Consider the following 22,009-nt stretch of genomic DNA (forward strand, 5'->3'; position numbering starts at 1 on the left):
AAGATATATGGGCATGTTGCTACTCCGATGGAAATACTGAGAATAAACCCCTCACAGTAAGCATTTGTATCAAGCTAATCGTCACCATGAATGTATGCCCAGGTGACAGAGGGTTTAAGACAAAATGATTATCAGTATTTTAAGTGTTCACGTTGTTAATCTTGAAGTCGTCTGCCTGCTGGACGTTGGGTTTTCCCAACTTATCTAAGTTGGTTCTAATCTCGTGCCTGATTGTGCGACTCAAATTATATTGGATGTTGCTGATTCTTCCATTACCCAAACCACTCTATTAGTGTAATACCCAAAAATGAACTAAGGTGAACTAGAGCTTAGTGAATTTTCCATGAGCTAATTTTATGTTAAAATGAGTTTAAAGGATGTTCTTAGATAGTGTGTGAAGTTTTGTGACGTATGAAGGTCAAACATCAAAGAACGTCCATGATGTCTTGAAGGTGTGTCTTAGAAAGTGATTGTGTACCTTGTTGTGTTTTACTGAGTTTTATGTGTTCTTTTTAATCAAAATTAAGGTGGGATGTTCCTAAGACCTATATGACTTATAATAGGGTTTTAACTTCCGGGTAGGACTCCACTTAGGACCCATGAAGTCTCATAGAAGAGGACCCATGACTTGGCAACCAAGCGGCCTTGACTGCTCAAACGACACCCTTGCAGCCTACTAGCCGTACTCAAGACGATACCCCATAATCTTGGGTCGTAGGGCAAGAATTTCCGTGGGAGCTCAACACTCCAATTGCAGCTGCAGACCCAAATGATGACCATGCAACACGGGCCGTCGTTCAGTCGACTCCCAGTTGCTTGGGTCTGTTGATGGGTCCTATAAAAGATGTCGCGTTTTCACTTTGTTGGCTTGGGATTTTTCTAAATTCACCCCACGTCCTTTATGAACTTAGGATTATATTTTTAGGGTTTTGTTAAAGTATAATAAATTTTATTTAATTCCTAGAGCTAGTTAAGACCCCTCATTTAAAATATTCAAACTCTCTCTCGTCACCTTTGGAGCTAAGACTCTTGGAAGATGTAGTAGGGCTAGTGGGGACCGTTTCTTCATAAATAAATCAGTGGATTTCCTTCTTTTTGAGGTATGGTAGTCATCTTTGAACCTTCTTCCATTATAGAAGTCATTTCATAAAGATTTCAAAAAGGGTTTTAAAACTCTAACTTCTCCTAGTTTTGATTCTAAGCATGGTACTCATGTACAAGTATTTTAATGATTCAAATATGTCGTTACTTGTAAGAATTGATTATTTTATTGTCCAAACCCTAATGAACTATGCTTATGCATATTTCCATCTTTTAGCTTAAGAAATGAGTTAGATGACCATGTTTGTGTAGGGTATGCACTTTTGTTTCCTCAAGTTGTTAATATGGTTTAGATACTACCCTAAGGGCCATATTATGATGAAATATTGAATAATTGGTTATAGGTGGTGAAAGCTTTGTTAAATGGTGAGTGTTATATTGTATAACCCATATTATAAAATGTTCTTAAATAGTATGGTCCACCTTCATGGTGGCAGTGTTTAGTTGATGTAATTTGGGTATATTTGGTATGTATTGTGAGTATGGATTTTAAGGCCTAATTTGTAATATTAAGTGATAATGATGATTTTTCATGTTTATATGCATTATGAAGTTTGAATTGTACGTCTTGCTTAGATTATGCCTAAATGAAGTATGTGTATATGTTGACCATGCTAGTGTATGAGAAATAATGAATAAAGGTGTAAGCATGTATAGAATTCATTAACGAAAAAAGTGATTATGTGCAAGGTGTGCTCATATGTACACACCCTCACACATTAAGTAATAAATGAACTTAGTAAATGTGATTAAGGGGAGTTTTTGGGTGAACACTCTTCGTGATTTGATATGAAGTGTTTAGTAGCAAACTCACTATGACCCAAGAGATTTCTAAGATAGTTCGGAGGATGTGTGCTCTTCGTGAGTTGAGAGGTGGTGCTCACTTGTTGTCCTTAAGCTATAATATATAATGTTGAGACTCCATGGAAGAGTCATGCCTAGAACAGATAGAATATAAAAAGGGGGTTGTTACACTTCGTGAGTTTAGATGTTGTATTATAATTTACCTCTTGAGATGAGTACTCCTCGATAAGGAGAGTATCAGGATTTCAAGTCCAGCTCTAATAGTCTATGTCGGTTAAGGCTAATTGCCCAAAAGAATAAATGAACTAAGTCTCTTAAGTGAATTTACTACCTAGGGTAAGTGGTGGTATGAGACTTCATCAATACATTGCACTAAGTAGACCTTCTGAAATGGGAATCTCGGTGTGTTCTATACTGTCACATCCAAGGAACAGCTCCTAGAGGTAACCGACAATGTCTTCCTCGGAGAGGACTAAGAATAGCCTCTTTGTTTAAATCATTACATACACTGGTTAATAATGCAGAAAATTTAAAAAAAATTCTATATCTATCTTAAGGTTTACATAGAATTCTCACATTCACTTAATATATTCATATCGAGTATAGATAAAACCTTCGTATAAGAAAATTAGAACGACTTCTACTTTTATTGCACATAGATATATAAGTTACTTAATATAGTCTTAAATGAGTGTCTCATCTCATAATCATCGAAAACAAGAAAATATCAATTGGCCATATTATCATAACACCAACCCATACCCTAAAAGTTACAGAACAATCTCGGATTGTCGCATGGCGTCATCGAACCCTCAATGTTCTTAGACAAGCCTCTTTCATATCATTCATTACATATGCATAGCATAAAATAGTGCAAATTAAAAGTTTTCACAAAACACAATATAGTTTTCAAAATCTCTTTAATTTAAAAGTAATAGGAAATACTAAGTCTCAACCTCACCATCTTAAGACACAAGAATAATTGGGACACGGCCCGTGGTTCAAAATACGAATGTAGAAATACTTAGTCTATTACAATATTTTGAATGAAAACATAAAAAACATATATTCCCTCGAGTCAAGTGAATACATAGTTAAATTTATCATGAACGATCCTCTAAGTCCAAGTCTTCACTTCTCAAAGCTCCTGAACTACCAAGAACTATATAGATAGATGAAAGCATGGAGTTAGTACAACCACATGTATTAAGTATGGCTTATGCATAAAAATCATGAAAATGGTCTATATTAGAAATATGCATCTTTTAATTTAAAAAAAATATTTTAATCATAATACCATCATATATCAATTTAGAAACACATAAGATACATGTAGCATGTAATTTCCGCACTTAAAGTCATCCTAAGATTCACTTAAGTCACACAAAGATAGACCACCCATTAGCCTTCTCTAGATATTCCTAAATGGCCCTTAAGATTACCTATTAAGATACACAAACATACTTATAAAGCAATCATAAGCATCAAGGTAAGACTCTTCTACCAAAGGTGAACTCTAAGTCTCACTTGGGTGAGTTGTGAAGAGACCGCCCATACAATCCCTTACACACTCACTTAAGAGACCCTATAGACTTCCTAAGATAGAATAATGTTCACATAAATCACCAACACATATATGATATGACATTCTCTTCGCAAAGTCTATCAAAAGACCTACTTAAGTAGGTCAAGAAGATAACGCCCATAGTTACCTCTTCAAGATTACCTAAATAATCCTTAAGACTACGTAAGGCTTAGATAATGTTTACAAAATCAACCAACTTCCATAACTAGAGTCATTCTCAAGACTTCCAAAGTTTAGACATAAAGAGATCATCCCTTATACCCTCTTTATTTTTTAGCTAAGGAATCCTTAAGTCACATTAGATTTGGTATTCATTAATTTACATACTCCTTAAGATAAGTCATTAGTTCATTAGTTATTATGACTCACACATCACATAACAGACATTCAAATAATGGTTTTGGACAAGACCTAGGAACTCCATGTAACACCTTCAAAATCAATTGTGCAATGTATGTATATCAACCCATACCACAACCTAAACTCCATAAACTCCTCAAATGCTAATAGGTATTCCATATGATGAGAATAGGAAATAATCGACATAGACCATGAAAGCAAGAAATGGAATTTGATGTTCTATCCTACTTCGATGAGGTTGTTCTACTTGCCAATGGTAGGACAAGACACATCCCATGTAGGCACATGGTTAAGGAATGTGAAGGGCATATTTTGTATTCTAGTCTCGTAATTAAGTAGAACTACTTTACCTTACCATACTTACTCGGTGCTAGCCTTCATTCTGATAGACTAATTCATACATTAGCTTGATATAAAAGGCTTCCATAACATGCTTAAAACTCAATCACATTTACCCAATTGAGGAAGGTCCACTATTTCTACCTCACAATGGCGACAAGAATCTCATGATGACGTTACTAAGGATTTGTATGATGTTGTTCCAGTCAACTAACCCTTAGTCCATTATTTCTTTACTTTGAAGGATACCATTACGGCTTAAACTTCAATCAATCATAACCTTACCCATAAGTCAAGTTTTTCACATATTAGACTCTCATATCATCATTTAAAGTCACATGTCATTCATATAATAAAGACTAATATTTCTAACACCCTAAATTAAGAGATTGTGTATTCATAGCATATATACATCAAGCAAGATATACAAGTCAATCAAGACAAGGCATCTCATACATCACTAAAACTCGTAATGCAAGTCATTCTAGAAACACGTAGAAACCACCTGACATCTTCAAGTCATCATATATATCATCATAACATCATTAATGTACTCCACATACTCTCACAAATCCATGTAGGAATAACCAAGACTTAACCTAATACTATACTCATAATGTCAAGTCAAAGTCTAAGATGATAACTTAAGGCAAAATAATAAGAAGAATATATATATGCACATATAACATCACACGTAGATAGATAATATCATGCTTCACATAATCAAACTACACAATTGTCCACATAACTTCAAGTAGGTACCAATAAGGCCAAGCTGAAAACATTGCATAAAGTAACTCCAACAAGGCCATATCAATTGCAAGTAAAACACATAAAACCAACCATAAGTGGACCATACCCATCACAATATAATTGAAGTATAATTAATATCAAATTAAATAAATCCGGGAAGCATACCTTCATTCCCTTATTCACACTTTGATTAAATGCTAAATCGTCCGATTCAACATCACAAGGCCCTTACCCAAGGACATAACAAACAATACAAGCAATAATCATAAAATACAATGAAAGCTATATCAATTCAATATAGGATTAATAAAATAACAATTGAATACAATTCTTATATCATTAGAAAGTGCATAAGAAACGATATAACAGTTCATTAATATTAGATTAATATCAAGTAACCCACGTTATACTCAAACACTAGGTTTCATCCAAATTAATGGCTTCATAGGATTGGAATAATCAATGAAGTATAAATTAGATCATAATTCAATGTTTAGAAATCATTTATACATGAACCCATAGTAGATTCATGAAATTGGACAATTCACTTCAGAAAACATTAAAAAACATGTAGAGAGTTGGTCTCCTTGATGAAACGAGTTTCAAGGATCAAAATACATACCTCAAGGAGGATAATTATTAACTTTGATAAAGAATTTCAACACAAAACCTATCAGCAAGATGCCTCTTGAAGTTTTACTTCCATGGAGGTTTTGGGATATTTTCTAAGAGTTTTGGGTTTATGATTTTGAAGAATGAAGTCTTCCATGCGATTACCCTTTATATACTTAATTAAAATACCCAAAATAAACCTTAAATAAACTTCCATGACTTAATTTTAATGTGGGGTGAATTTACCAATTCACCCTTTGACTTGGCAGCAGCCTGCGAAGAACGGCAGATGCGTGCGACGACTGCCCTTGACGGGCCATCACAGCCACAACGGGGCGTCACAACCTCCATTGTTGGCTACAGTGGATGTACAATATTCCTTTCCCTCCCATGGTTAATTACACATCTACTAAAACCTTTGACGGGGCGTCACATCCACGACTGGATGTTGACTGCTCCGGCGTTTGGGGTCTGCCTGGGACTGCAATGCCTACATATTTTGGTCCTCCCTCAAGTACCTTTAGATGGACCTTCGGGATAATATTCCCAAATTTTCCAACCCAAATACATTATTCTATAATTTTAACACCTGTCACATCAATTTCATCCAAAACGAACACGTAAAACTCAACAAAACTATCCTAGACATTAAAGGTCGACTCAAGGAATATCTTTCGAACGCCTTGGACGTTCTTGGTCGTTTGACCTCCAAACTTCACAAATCTCTAACCACTACCTATACATGATACAATAACTCATTTAAGAACCTTAAAACATCATCAAACAAAAAAAAACACATAGAACCACATTTTAGACATTTAGGTGACTTAGTCATCAAACATCATAGTCATCCCTTATGTTTGACTTCGAACACACCTAATATTTTAGCTACTGACTCTATACAACATTTTTGACATATTTAGGACCTTATAAAATCAATAGAAACATGGTAGGATCTAGTTAACCTAGGTCATCTTCGGGATCTTACAATCTCCCCAACTTGGACAACATTCGTCCTCGAATAACACTTGCCACTCTCCGAACTCTTTAAAGATTAGAGACTCAACTAGCAGTTAATAATCATTCCATACAACACATAATCAGCAAGAAAACATAAATTTCACATAATCAAGAGATTCAGAACACAGAAAGAAACTAGAAAATAATTTTATAACTCATTATGCTATAAAACTCACATTCTTCATTCCAAATAGTAAAAACTCATTTTATACTCAATAGCCTACTAATATACATAAATTCTAACAACATTACAATATTTTTAGGCAAACGAATTAATTACTCATTTTCTCAAAAAAAATAGGCAGCATGCAGTTTCTAGAGAAACGGTGAATTTTTAAGCAATTCATGATATAAACATGCTAATAGGCAAAGTTACATACTAAAAACATCTTACAACATAAACACACAAGGCAAGAAGTTAATGAAATTCAATTTCAACCAAACTTCTAAGCATCATGCACAAGCAACAAATTCAATGTCTTCTATCCCATCCACAAACAATACTCCCCCACATTGAAGGAACTCATATATTAACAAAAGAAACAGAACTTACAAACATCATCATCACTCTCCTTCTCATCCGGCTTCTCCACTCTAGAATGGAGTGCATAGAAATGCCTCTTTGTTGAAGCACCATCCTTTGGAACACTAGGAGAAACTTGCTTACCCTCTCTACCTCTATAAGCAATCATAGGATAATCTCTCATTTGTGCCAATCTTTACCACATATGAAACACTTACCGGTACCCAATAGACACTCACCATAATGTTTCTTGCAACAATATGCACGAGTAGGCTTGTCATCCTTGGAACTATCTTCTTTCTCAACCTTGAACTTATCACTCCGAGATTCTCCTTGGGATTGAATCTTCTTCTTAAGACTAGTTTGCTATTGATCACTAGCACCAGTCCATTTGAAACTTCTAGACATCCTCCTATGTTTTGAATGTTCAATTGATTGTGCATACACCATGAGTCTAGATAGGGTCATATCATCATGCAACATGGTGGTACGACATTCTTCAACCACTAAGTAGGCTACCGCCGTCATAAAACGACTCATTTCATCTCTTGGATTAGACACAAGAGAAGGGGAATACCTAGAAAAAGTTACTAATTTCAAAGAGTACTCCTCAACACTCATATTCCCTTGCTTAAGATTGATAAAATTCTCCACCTTAATTTCTCTCCTCTCTCGGGGAAAGAACATACCAAGAAAAGCTTCCTTAATTTCTTCCCATTCAATAGGACCCGATCCTTCCGTCCTATTATCCTTCCATTGAGTATACCAAATTTGAGAAACATCTCTCAATTGGTATGAAGCCAACTCTGCCTTCTAACTAGATATAACCCCCATAGAACTCAAAAATTTGTACACTCCATCAAGAAACTCTAGGGGATCCTAATATACTTTAGATCCAAGAAAGATAGGAGGATTTATCCTCACAAAATCTTTCAACCTAGATGTCATAATACTCTCCACAACCCTAGGCATCATATTCAAAATAGCTTGCATAGTCAGAGATCGGGATATTGTATTCAAAGCCTATCTAATCTCCCTATTAGACATCTTCAGAACCTCAATACCTCCTTCCACATTAGGAATTGGATCACCTTGGGAAGGAACTTGGGCATCTTGAGAACCTTGAACTCTTTGCACACCTTGAGGATCTTGCTCAACTTTAGGGGGAACCTCTTCAATCACCCACTCCTCTTCCAACCTTTTAGCGTCCAATCATCTAGTATTCATCTCCTAGATTAAACATGGAAACTCGGAAGAAGGATAATCATAACATTTACTCTACCGAACAACATAGGAGTAGAAAAGAAGGGAAACTCTATCGTCCTATAGCCTCTCACCAAGAGATGTTTCACGACTCACATAGATGGTCAAGACTCTACAAGGCGTGACTTGATGAGACTTCTAGATTCCTAATACTACTTTCACCATCCTATTATATGATACCAAGTTCTGACACAACCCCAAAATGTACCGTAGAAGTTAGGGAACAATCTCGGATTGTAGCACGGCGTCATCAAACTCTAAGAGTTCTTAGACAATCTTCTTTCATATCATTCATTGCATATACATAGAGAGAAGTAGGGCGGAATAAAAATATTTCACAAAATATAGTATAACCTTAAAAATCTCTTTCATATAAAATTAATAGGAAATACTACCTCTCAATATCACAATCTTAAGACACACGAATACATGGGACACGACACACTATTCAAAATACAAATATAGAAATACTTAGTCTATTATAATACTTTGAATGAAAACATAAAAGACATATATGCCCTTTAGTCAAGTGAGGACATACTTCAACTTTTCTTGATCGCTCCTCTAAGTCAAAGTCTTCACTTCTCAAAGATCCTCACCTATGAAGAACTACATAGATAGATAAAAGCATGGAGTTAGTACAACCACATGTACTAAGTATGGTTTATGCATAAAATTCATGAAAACGAACTTTATTGGAAATATGCATTTTTTCAATAAAAATCATATTTTAATAATAATAACATCCTAAATCAATAAAGGAAGACATAAAATACCTCTTGCATGTAACTTCCTCACTCAAATTCATCCTAATATTCACTTGAGTCACACAAAGAGAGACCTCCCATACACCCTATCTAGATGTCCCTAAATGACCCTTAATATTACCTATAATGATTCACATACATACTGACAAAGCAATCATAAACATCAAGGTAAGATTCTTCTACCAAAGGTGAACTCTAAGTCTCACTTGAGTGAGTTGTGAAGATACCGCCCATACAAACTCTTACACACACAGTTAAGATATACTATAGTCTCCCTAAGATAGAATCATGCTCACATAAATCACCAACAAACAGATTATATGACATTTTCTTCCCCAAGGCTATCAAAAGACCTACTAAATTAAATCAAGAAGATAACATCCATAGTGACCTCTTCTATTACCTAAATAATCCTTAAAAATACCTAAGGATAAGATCATGTCCACAAAAGACTTTCAAAGATAAGACATAAAGAGATCATCCCTTATGCCCTCTTCTTACTTTAGCAAAGGAATCCTTAATTCACTTGTAGATTGGGTATGCATTTATTTAAATACTCCTTAATTCATTAATACTCATACATCATATAAAGGAGATTCAAATAATTGTCTTGGACTAGACCTATGAAATTCACATAACACCTTCAAAGTCTATTGTGCAATGGCTAGATATCGTCTCAAACCACCACCTAAACTCCATCAACTCCTCCACTGCTAATAGGTATTCCATATGATGAGAATATGCAATAATCGACATAGACCATGATAGGAAGAAATGGAATCCGAAGGTCTATCCTACTCCGATGAGGTTGTTCTAGTTGCCAAAGGTAGAACTTGGACACATCCAATGTAGGCACATGGTTAAGGAATATGAAGGACATACTTTGTATTCTAGGTCCATACTTAACCAGAACCACTTTCCCTTACCATACTCACTCGGTGCTAGCCTTCGTTCTCGAAGAGTAATTCATATATTAGGTTCATATAAAAGAGTTCCATCACATGTTCATAACCCAATCACATTTACACAATTAAAGAAGGGCCATTAGGGCTACCTCACAATGGCGACAAGAATCTCATGATGACTTTCCTAAGGATTAATATGATGTATTTTTAATCAACTACCATAAGTCAATCATTCCTTTACATTGAAGGATACCATTACGGCTTACACTTCAATCAATCTTAATCTTACCCTGAAGTAAAGGTTTTCACATAATAGACTCTCATATCAACAATTAAAGTCGCATATCATTCATACAATAAAGATTAAAAATTTTAACACCTAAATCAATACATCGGATATTTATGATTATATATACATCAAGCAAGATATAGAATCTAACCAAGACAAGACATCACATACTTCACTTGAACTCATAATGCAAGTCATTCTTGAAACACCTCGAGCATATTCAAGTAATCCTATATATCATCATAACATCATTAATGTAGTCCACATAAACTCACAAATCCAAGTAGGAATAACCAAGACATAACATTAGACTTTACTCATAATATCAAGTCAAAGTCTAACATGATCACTTAAGGCAACATAACTAGACGAATACATATAAGCACATATAACTTCACATGTAGATAGATAACGTCATGCTTACACAATAAAACTACACAACTAGCCACGCAACTTCAAGTCTTTGCCAATAATGCCATGCTCATAACATTGCACATAGTAAGGTCGACAAAGCCACATCAATTGCAATTAAAACACATAAAACCGCCACCATAATTGTACCATACCAATCACAATAGAATAGAAGTATAATTAATATAAAATTAAAGAAATCCGGGCAGCATACCTCCATCCCCTTATTTACACTTTTATTCAATGTGAAATCGTCCAATTCAACATCCCAAGGCCCTTACCCAAGGACATAACGAACAATTCAAGCAATAATCATAAAATCCGATGAAATCTCTATCAATTTAATCTAGGTTTTAAAATATAGGATGAATAAAATAACAATTGAGTACAATTATTATATCATTAGAAAGCCCATGAAAAACTACAAAAAAAATTCATCAATATTAGCTTAATATCAAGTAACCCACGTAATAGTCAAAAACTAGGATTTGTATAAATTCATGGGTTCATAGGTAATTTTGATTGGAATCATCAATATAATAATAATTAGATCATAATTCAATGTTTAGAAATTATTCATGCAAGAACCCATGGTAGAATTATGAAATTGGACAATTCACTTCAGAAAACTTTGAAAAACATGTTGAGAGTTGAGCTCCTTGATGAAAATAGTTTCGAGGATAAAAAGTCATACCTCAAGGTTGATAATTCTTCACTTTGATAAAAAATTTCGACATAAAACTCCTCACCATGCAACCTCTTCAAGTTGGATTTCCGTGGAGGTTTTTGGATATTTTTTAAGAGTTTTGGGTTTATGATTTTGAAGAATGAAGTCTTCGATGTGATTAACGTTTATATACTTAATTAAAATACCCAATTAACCCTTAAATAACCGTCCATGACTTAATTTAGAAGTGGGGTGAATTTACCAATTCACCCCTTGACTTGGCAGCAGCCTGCGCAGCAAGGCAGTTGCGTTTGATTCCTACCCTGGATGGGCCGTCAGACCCATGACAAGGTGTCACATCCCTCTGTTGTTGGCTACAGTGTCTTTCCAAGATTCCTTTCCCTCCCATGGTTAATTCCGCATCGATGCAACCCTTTGACGGGCGTCACAGCCACGCCTTGGATGTTCTTGGTAGTTTCACCTCTAAACTTCACAAAACTTTAACCACTTCTATACATGATAAAATAACACATTTAAGAACCTTAAACCATCATGAAACACACATAAACACATAGAACGATGATTAAGACATTTGGGTGACTTAGTAGTCAAACGTCTTAGTCATCCCTTGATATTTGACTTCCAACACACCTTATTACATCAATAAAAACATGTTATAATATAGTTAACCTAGGTCATGTTCGGGGTCATACAAACTCTCTCACATGGACAACATTCGTCCTCAAATTACACTTGCCACTCTCCGACCACTTCAAAGATTAGAGACTCAACTAGTAGTTAATAACATCATACAACACATAATAAACAAGAAAACATAAATTTCAAATAGTCAAGAAATTCACAACACAACAAGAATATAGAAAATCATTCGGTAACTCATTATGATACAAAACTCACATTCTTCATTCCAATTAGTAAAAACTCATTTTATGCTAAATACCTTGCTCATATACATCAATTCTAACAACATTACAATATTTTTAGGCAAAAATATCAACGAGTTATTTTCTAAAAAAAAAATAGGCAGTATGCAGTTTCTAGAGACAACACAGAATTTTTAAGCATTTTTTTTTAAAATCAACATTTTAAGAAATTCATGATATAGACATGCTAATATGGAAACTAACATTAGAAAACCACAGCTTACAACATAAACATGGCTTCATAAAACACATAATGCAAGAAGTTTATGAAATTCAATTTCAACGGAACTCCTAAACATCATGAAAAAGCAAAAAGTTCAAGGAGTTCTATTCAACCTACAAACCATACTCCCCAACCTGAAAGGAACTCATATCTTAACAAATAAAAGATAACATACCAACATCATCATCACTCTCCTTCTCATCCGTCCTCTCCTCTCTAAAACGGAGTGCAATGAAATGCCTCTTTGTTGAAGCATCATCCTTTGGAACACTAGAAGCAACTTTCTTACCCTCTCTACCTCTATAAGCTATCATAGGAAAATCTCTCATTTTTTGCCAGTCTTTACCACAACTAAAGCAACTCCCGGTACCCAATAGACACTGATCATAATGTTTCTTGCCACATTTTTCAAAAGTAGGCTTGCCATCCTTGGAACCACCTTCTTTCTCAACCTTGAACTTAGCACTCCTAGATTCTACTTGGGATTGAACCTTCTTCTTAAGCCTAGTTTAGTATTGAACACTAGCACCACTCATTTTGAAACTTCTAGGCATCCTCTTATGTTTAGATTCTTCAATTGATTATGTATACACCATGATCCTAGATAGGGTCATATCATCATGCAACATAGCGGTACAACATTCTTCTACCACTAAGTCAGGTACCCCATCAAAAAACGATTCATTTCATATCTTGGATTAGAAACAAAAGAAGGGGCATACCTAGAAAAAGTTGAGAATTTCAAAGAGTAGTCCTCAAGAGTCATATTGCCTTGCTTGAGATTGATAAAATCCTCCATATTAATTTCTTTCCTCTTTCGGGGAGAGTATATACAAAGAAAAGCTTCCTTAATTTGTTCCCATTCAATAGGACCCGATCCTTCCAGCCTATTTTCCTTCCATTGAGTTTACCAAATTTGAGAAACATATCTCAATTGGTACGAAGCCAACTCTGCCTTCTCGCTAGATGTAACCGCCATAGCACTAAAAATTATGAACACTCCATCAAAAAACTCTTGGGAATGCTCATTTACATTAGAGCAAAGAAAGATAGGAGGATTCATCCTCAAAAAATCTCTCAGCCTAGATTTCATAATGCTCTCCACAACCCTGGGCATCATATTCAAATTAGCTTGCATAGTCACACCTCGGGCTATAGTAATCAAAGCCTCTCTAATCTCCAAGGTAGACATCTCTAGAACCTCAATACCTCCTTCAACATTAGGAATAGGATTACCTTTGGAAGTGACTTCGGCATCTTGAGTACCTTGAACTCCTTGCCCACCTTGAGGAAGTTGCTCAACTTGCTCAATTCGAGGGAGAACCTCTTCATTTGCCCTCTCCTCTTCCAACCTTCTAGCGGCCAATCTTCTAGTATTCATATCCTAGAAAACACAAGGAAACTCATAAGAAGGATATTCATAACAATTTACTCGACCGCACGACATAGGAGTAGAGTAGAAGGGAAAATTTATCGTCGTATAGCCTCTCGCACAGAGACATTTCGCGAATCACACAGATTGTCAAGACTCTACTAGACGTGACTTAATTAGACTTCTTGAATCCTAATAATTTTTTCACTATCCTATGTTGTGATACAAAGATTTGTCACAACCCTAATTCATACCATAGAAGTTAGGGAACAATCTCGGATTCGGGCACAGCGTCATCGAACTCTTAGAGTTCTTAGACATGCCTCTTTCATATCATTCATTCCATATACATAGAGAGAAGTAGTGCGGAATAAAAACATTTCACAAAACATAATATAGCCTTACATATATCTTTAATATAAAAGTAATAGGAAATACTAACTCTAAATTACACAATCTTAAGACACAAGAATACATGGGACATGACCCATTATTCAAAATATGAATATAGAAATACTTAGTCTATTGCAATACTTTGAATGAAAACATAAAAGACATATATGCCCTCTAGTCAAGTAAGGACATACTTTAACTTCTCAAAAGCTCCTCACCTACCAAGAACTATACAGATAGATAAAAGCATAGAGTTAGTACAACCACATGTACTAAGTATGAATTATGCATAAAAATAATGAAAACGGACTTTATTGGAAATATGCATCTTTTCATTTAAAATCATATTTTAATCATAATAACATTCTAAATAAATTTAGAAACACATAAGATACTTCTGGTATGTAACATCCTCACTTAAAGTCATCCTAAAATCCCCTTAAGTCCCACAAAGACAGACCGCCCATACACCCTCTCTAAATGTGCCTAAACGACCCTTAAGATTACTTATAATGATTCACATACATACTTACAAAGCAATCATAAACATCAAGGTAAAATTATTCTATCAAAGGTGAACTCTAAGTCACAATTGAGTGAGTTATGAAGAGATTGACCATACAAACCCTTAGACACACACTTAGGAGATCCTATAGACTTCCTAAGATAGAATCATGCTCAGATAAATCATCCACACATACATGATATGGCATTCTCTTCAAAAAGTCTATCAAAAGACCTACTTATGTAAATAAAGAAGATAAAATCCATAGTGACCTCTTAAATATTACCTAAGTAATCCTTAAGACTACATAAGTCTTAGATCTTTTCCACAAAATAAATCATTTTCCCTAACTAGAGTTATTCTCAAGATTTCAATAGATAAGACATGAAGAGATCATCCCTTATGACCTCTACACACTTTATCTAAGAAATCCTTAAGTCACTTTATATTAGGTACTCATTTATTTAAATACTTCTTAACATAAGTCATTAGTTTATTTGTTCATTAACAATCATACATCACATAAAGGACATTCAAATAATGGTCTTGGACAAGACCTAGGAACTCCATATAACACTCTCAAAATCTATTGTGCAATATCTAGATAGAGTCCCGTACCACCACGTAAACTCCATAATCTCATCATATTCTAATAGGTATTCCAAATGATGAGAATATGCAATAACCGACATAGACCATGATAGCAAGACATGGAACCAGGAGTTCTATCCTACTCCAATGAGGTTGTTCTACTTGCCAATGGTAGAACTTGGACACATCCCATGTAGGAACATGTCAAAGGAATATGAAGGAAATAATTTGTATTTTAATCTCATATTTAAGTAGAACTACTTTCCCTTACCATACTCACTTGGTGCTAGCCTTTGTTCTCATGTAGTAATCCATACAATAGTTTCACATAAAAGTGTATTATAACATGTTCATTACCCAATAACATTTACCCAACCAAGGAAGGTCCACTAGGACTACCTCATAATGGATACAAGAAGCTTATGATGACTTTCCTAAGGATTAATATGATGCCGTTCAAACCAACTAAACTTAAGTCCATTATTCCTTTACTTTGTAGAATACCATTACAGCTTACACTTTAATCAATCTTTACCATACCCTTAAGTCAAGGTTTTCACATAATAGACTCTCATATAATCATTTGAAGTCAAATGTCATTCATACATTCAAGAGTAAGAGATATATACAAGTCAACCAGTACAAGATATCACATACTTCACTTTAACTCATAATGCAAGTCATTCTTGAAACACCTAGAAACCACCTAACATCTTCAAGTCATCATATATATCATCATAACATCATTAATGTACTCCACATTGACTCACTAATCCAAGTACGCCTAACCGAGACTTAACTTAACACTATACTCATAATGTCAAGGCAAAGTCTAACATGATCACTTAAGGCAACATAACTAGAAGAAAATTTATATGACCATATAACTTCAAATGTAGATAGATAATGTCATGCTTCACATAATCAAACTACACAAACATCCACATAACTTTAATTAGATTCCAATAAGTCCATTCCCATAACATTGCATAAAATAACGCCGACAAGGCCATGTCAATTGCAAGTAAAACATATAACACCACCACCATAAGCGGACCATACCAATAAAAATAGAATCAAATTATAATTAATATCAAATTATTGAAATCCAGGAAGAATACCTTTATTCCCTTTTTCACACTTCAAACTCGCCTCCCTTACGAAACTTCTTAGATGTCGATGCCATGGTGAAGTCGTCTAGCTTCACTCCCTCCACTTCTATCACATAATCTACCACCTCCTGAAAGGATTTTGCTGCACTAGCTACCTGTAAGGATGGAATCTGAAAATATGACCTCAATCCCTTCACAAAACGGAGAATCCGCTCTTGTGGACTGAAGCAAAGCTGGGTGGCATACCTGGATAGTGCACGAAACATAGCCTCATACACAGTAACCGACATCCTGCCTTGCTCTAGGCTAAGGAACTCATCTCTCCGCCTATCCCTCAGAGTCCGGGGTATATACTTCTCCATAAATAAGCTAGAGAATGATGCCCAAGTCATAGGTGGTGCCTGTACTAGTTTACACTCAACATATGACCGCCACCACATTTTGGCGTTCCCCTGAAACTGATAGGTCAAAAACTAAACGCCAAATTGTTCTACTATGCCCATCTTATGTAGGAGCTCATGACAATCAACCGAAAAATCATAGGCATCCTCAGATTCAGCACCCTTGAAGACAGGAGGTTTCAAGTTCAAAAATTTAGTGAAAAGTTCATGCTGATCACTCGTCATTATAGGCCCTGTAGTCAATCGAGGAAACATGCCTATTTCCAATGATGCATCCATGTAGGGAGCCACAGTAGCTGCATGTTGTACTCTCGGAACCTGAGGTGCTGGTGCACAAAACACTGGAGGAGTCTGACCTTTATCAGATAACCCGCTAAGATAAGCAAGAACCTGGTTAATCATCTCTGGGATAAGTTGGGGTGGTAAATCCTCATCTTGCACTTGATCATTTTCCTCTTCCTCACCCTCTCTTACTACCTCATCAGTCGGTGGAGGAGTCACCGCCCTAGTACTAGCAGGACCAGGTGTTTGTCCTCTTCCTCTACAGGACGTCCTCCCGCGACCTCTACCACGGCCTCTTGCCACTGCTCCTCTTCGAGCTACAGCCCCAGTGGCTGGCTCAGGCACACCCTGTCTTGCCGGTGTTGGTGTTGGCACAGTTGTTGCTCTAGTTCTAACCATCTGCGAAATAGAGTGAAGATGGTAAGATACCAATTTGTATCACCTAGATACCAATAGGATCCCAGTAATATCACGAAATAAAGAAAGAACAGAATTTTCCTAAAGTCCTATAGCCTCTCAAAGAAAAATCAGGGCGTCCCCCTACCGTTCTTTAAGACTCTACTAGACTCGTTCTTGTGTGATGAGACCAACAAACCTAATGCTCTGATACCAAGTTTGTCATGACCCAAAACGAGCCGTGAGTGGCACCTACACTTATCCTACTATGTAAGCGAACCACCAAATCTAAACCCCAACATTTACCACCATTTCAAGCATAATGAACAAAATATAAGGCGGAAGACTCAAAATGTTATTAATATAACCAGTATATAAGCTTCTAAAAGTTTATCAACTATTATTCCCAAAACCTGGAAGCCATTACACCAAGAACATCTATCCTCAAATTTCTAATTCTAAGAGTATTTAAGAAACTAAAATAAGTAAAGGGATGGTCCATGTCCGAACTTCAAGATATCAAGACGTGAAGGAAAGAATCCAGTCCGAGCCAAGAATAATAGCTCACCCTGAAATCTGATATGTTGAAGACTGGCTAGAGTTGCGGACGAGTCGAAGTCGATGATACATTTGCTGCACTCCACAAATAACAAAGAGAAAAATACAAGTAGGGGTCAGTACAAGGAACACGTACTGAGTAGGTATCATCGGCCAACTCATAATAGAAAGCAATATATATCGAATAATAATATAAAATCAACTACAATACTCAACAGGTGGCAACAACAAGTACAAGAACAATTGTCAACAACACAAAGAGCACCTATGAGGACTCAAGCCTCCACACCATACTCATTTGGTAAAAAGGTTCTTTAAGTTTTAGTATATTACCATAATTCAAGATTCATTCTCTTTATTCCTCTTGTGTCGCAACGTGACACTCCGATCCCCTAACACTACGTGTCGGTTCGTGACACCCGATCCCCTAATACTACGTGTCGGTTCATGACATCCGATCCCCTAATACTACGTGTCGGTTCGTGACACCCAATCCCCTAATACTACGTGTCGGTTTGTGACACCCGATCCATTAACCTCATTCTTTTAGTTCATCAAGCCTTCCTTTTTATCCCGGCATGATCATTAATAGAGTGGATTTAAGGTTTTTAAGATTCCGCAGTATCATCATTATAATCCATCACCATTTACATAATCACATTCATGCAACTACACAACTAAGCATATAGAAGACTTTACAATACCACCCAATACATATAAATCACTATTTAGAGTTTACTATTAAGTAGAATAAACCATAACCAACCTCCACCGAAGAATCCTGATCAAGTAAGCTAATTCTTAATCCTTTGCTTTCCTCTTCACTTCTCCCTTTTCTCGCTCGTTCTCCCTCTCTCTGTTCTTTTTATTTTTCTTCTACTGATTCTTTTTCTTTTACCCTAATTATCATATAGTCAAGAATAAAAGATGATAAAAGCAACACACTATTTATTTCAAGGTTATCTCTTTAACCCCCAAGTAAATAAGTTATTAAAATTCCCCACTAATTTCATACAGTATGTCATAAACAGTCCAAAACACCCCTAAAAACTTTTAGCAGAAATCCGACCCAGTCGAGGTTAGGCCGATCGTGATGGCCCGTCGTTCCTGTGACGGTCCGTCCTGCAGGGTCGTCACAGAGTTCAGAGACTCAACTTCAGTAAAAAGGTTTGTGACGGCCTGTCGTATCTACGACGGTCCGTGCTGCAATTTCATCGCGAAGTTGAAAGAGTTGATTCCCCGTACCCAAATTTCAGAGTTAGTGTTTTGGCACGAAGACACTCGACGGTCCGTCGTGACCATGACGGTCCGTTGTGTGATCCGTCGACACAGTTAGTTATTATCAAAAGTAATTCTGCTGCTCGAAACGACTAAACAGGTCGTTACATAGTTACACATGAGGTGTTAACTCACATATGAGGGATAATCACCACATGGATTCTCATTATATGAGGCTCCAATTGCTAAGTGGAACATAGAGAATTCATACATATCTCTTAGTTCCTTTAACTATGTTGCCCCCACAGGAAGACTAGCTAGTGGATCCACCTAGAAAGCTACATTTATGTTTTGTTCTACATTGGATCATAGACAACCTTTTATCTATGTAAGGTTTTAAAACACAAGATTCCACTCTTAGATCTTGTGGTCTATGTTGGTTAAGGCAATTGTTCCCCAAAGTAAGAATGAAGCAATAAGATAACACTAACTAGGGTTACTTAAGAGGTTTGGCTTAGCCTGGTAGGGGTATGGAACTCTACTTATGCCTTGCACTAGTTTCCTTGAGGAAATCCTTAGGATGTTGTTCTTATTTATATGTATCCTTATAAATATAAATGATGATAATGTGATGATCTTACATGTAAATGACACTATGAGATGTTGGTTACCCTTATGAACATGTATTTGGTCTCTATTGCTAAAGAATGATATTATGTACACTTAATAATATGTTATGTTGACTTGGACATTGGATATGTTTCTTAATAGGTTTAATTAATTAAGTTAGGTTGTAGGTCTTTGCTTACTTGTTGCCCAAGTGGACTTAATGAGTGTCATGAGTAATGGTCTTGATTTTGTTATGTTTTAATGAATTATTATTCATGCTTGTGATGTTATGTCTTAATAATAGAGTTATATTTGATTATGGGTTCAAGCACATTGATATTCGTGTGACTTGATTTGACTAAGTTTGTTTGGTAATGTATAATACATGGTATTGACTTGATGAATATGACATAATGACTTGTATTAGTTTCCTGAATGTGCATAAGGCTTTCCAAAAGAAGTGTAGCATGTCTTAATGAAATGACCTCTTTATCATGATTTCAATTGTTTTATGTGCATATACTCATACTTAGTACAAGTGTATACTAACACATCTTTTATGTTTACTCCAAATATAGGATCCGACCGTTGAGCTCATAGAAGGTCTTTTGAAGACTACTACGATGTTTGTCAAGACTTCAGTAGGTCCTCACTCTATGAGGACAATGCCATTATCAACCGAATTATATTGTTCTAGAATAAGACACTTTGTTCATTACTTTTCTTTTCAAGACAATTGTTGAATAAACCATATAAGTCTCCGAATTGTAATGAGTATGGGTTCAACCCAATTGTGGAATTCGTTCTAGATTTTTTAATATGAGACATATTATAGACATTTTTATGATAATATGTTCCTATACCATGTATATGAAATAAAATTAGAAGACTATGTGATCTTCTTATACGAAGAGTCTGTGTATATATGTATACGTATATGTAAAGTGTAAGCGAGAGGTCTAAGGAAACATAAATGTAGAAGTAATCTAAATGTTTTAAATTTTTCATATTTTTAACCTATGAATGTAATGATGTAAGCTATGAGGCTAATCTTAGTCCTCTTCGAGAACGATACCGCTTGTAATGTCTAGGGAGGGCTCCCCCGATGAGACAAAATTTGTATCATAGTGTGAGGTTGAATATCATTAGGAATGATGTCTCATGAATCCATGTGTATGTATATTGTTATTCATAATTGCAAGGTGTGTCACACATATGAATGAGGAACTATGTGATGCTTAAGAAAGTCTCATCTTCTTGTAATTTTATGTCGTGCCTCTAAAGTGTACTCACTGTGTGCTTTCACCTAAACCTTTTACGGTGGTTGTAGGTATGAATACCCAAAGAGTAGCTTCACGAATGTCCAAGGAAGACATCGCTAATGTGGGAGCACAAGAAAACCAAGTGCCTCCACTTGAAGAAGTTTCTATGGATGATCAAATTCTGGTTGCCAAGAGTGTATATAGAAATTTTCTTATAATGTTTCCCAATAGAATTACTCATGTGGAGTTAGTATAACTATATATGGTTGATTTCGATGTGGTTTTTTTTATGGATTGGTTGCATGTTTCTAAGAGTGTATATCGACATTTTCTTATAATGTTGCCCAATAGAGTTATTCATGTGGAGTTAGTATAACTATATATGGTTGATTTTGATGTTATTTTTGGTGTGGATTAATTGCATGCTTGCCTTGCTTCGATAGATTGTAGGATAAGGTTGGTGAAGGTTAACTTTCCAAATGAACTCGTTTTAGATTGGAAGGGGGAAAACTCTATTCGTAGAGGTCGTATCATTTCTTTTTTAAAAGCTTGTAGGATGATCTCTAAAGGGTATTTATACCACATGGTAAGAGTCCAATATTTAGACTCCAAAACACCTTCCATTGAGTCGGTTCCCGTATTGAGGAAATTTACAGAGGTCTTTCCTAATAATCTTCCACGTATTCCTCTCGAACGTGAAATTGATTGTCGTATTGATTTGCAACCAGATACAAATCCTATTTC

General features: G+C 35.6%; 1 long non-coding RNA gene across 1 annotated transcript in view; it reads left to right on the forward strand.

Moving 5' to 3' along the window:
• Positions 1-20,837, forward strand: part of LOC138348427 (uncharacterized) — a 28,108-nt gene extending 7,271 nt beyond the window's left edge. The window contains exon 2 of the long non-coding RNA XR_011221033.1: positions 20,582-20,837. This is a non-coding gene — a long non-coding RNA (uncharacterized lncRNA). The remainder of the gene's footprint in view (positions 1-20,581) is intronic.
• The last annotated feature ends 1,172 nt before the right edge of the window (positions 20,838-22,009 follow it).

The sequence above is a fragment of the Solanum lycopersicum genome, chromosome 5 (assembly GCF_036512215.1).
Source record: "Solanum lycopersicum chromosome 5, SLM_r2.1".
Lineage (NCBI taxonomy): Eukaryota > Viridiplantae > Streptophyta > Magnoliopsida > Solanales > Solanaceae > Solanum > Solanum lycopersicum.